Source organism: Trypanosoma theileri, assembly GCF_002087225.1.
Source record: "Trypanosoma theileri isolate Edinburgh chromosome Unknown TM35_Tth_82_V1, whole genome shotgun sequence".
Classification (NCBI taxonomy): Eukaryota; Euglenozoa; class Kinetoplastea; order Trypanosomatida; family Trypanosomatidae; genus Trypanosoma; species Trypanosoma theileri.
The window spans coordinates 14,731-15,128 of record NW_021639924.1 but is presented as its reverse complement, the minus strand read 5'-3'; positions in this window follow the sequence as shown (position 1 = coordinate 15,128).

Here is a 398-nt window from a genome sequence, read left to right as displayed (position 1 = left end):
TCCCGCTGCTTTCATCTTGCCTCAGTGGGTATCCTGTGGAGCAGCATCGATTTATACAGCCGCCAAGGGACCTTTGTGTTTGAGGCGTGTCATCATCTATCTCTCTGTACGTGTGTGTGTGTGTGTGTGTGTTTGATTCTTCCGCAGGCAAGTCCGCTGTTGGGGCAATGGGCGTGCCCCGCAACGGTGCTACCCGCGGTGGTGGTGTCTATCACATGCACACAGACATGCCGTGCTGCTGCTGCAGTGGGCCGTCAACTAATGGACAGCGTACAGAACAGTACAGGAGGCGTGTCTACATGTATATTTATATGTATGTATGTGGATAGAGGGAAGGAAAGAAGGGAGTCATATAGTGTGAGGGGGAGAAGTGTGGCAAGTCAGTCCCGTGCTTATGG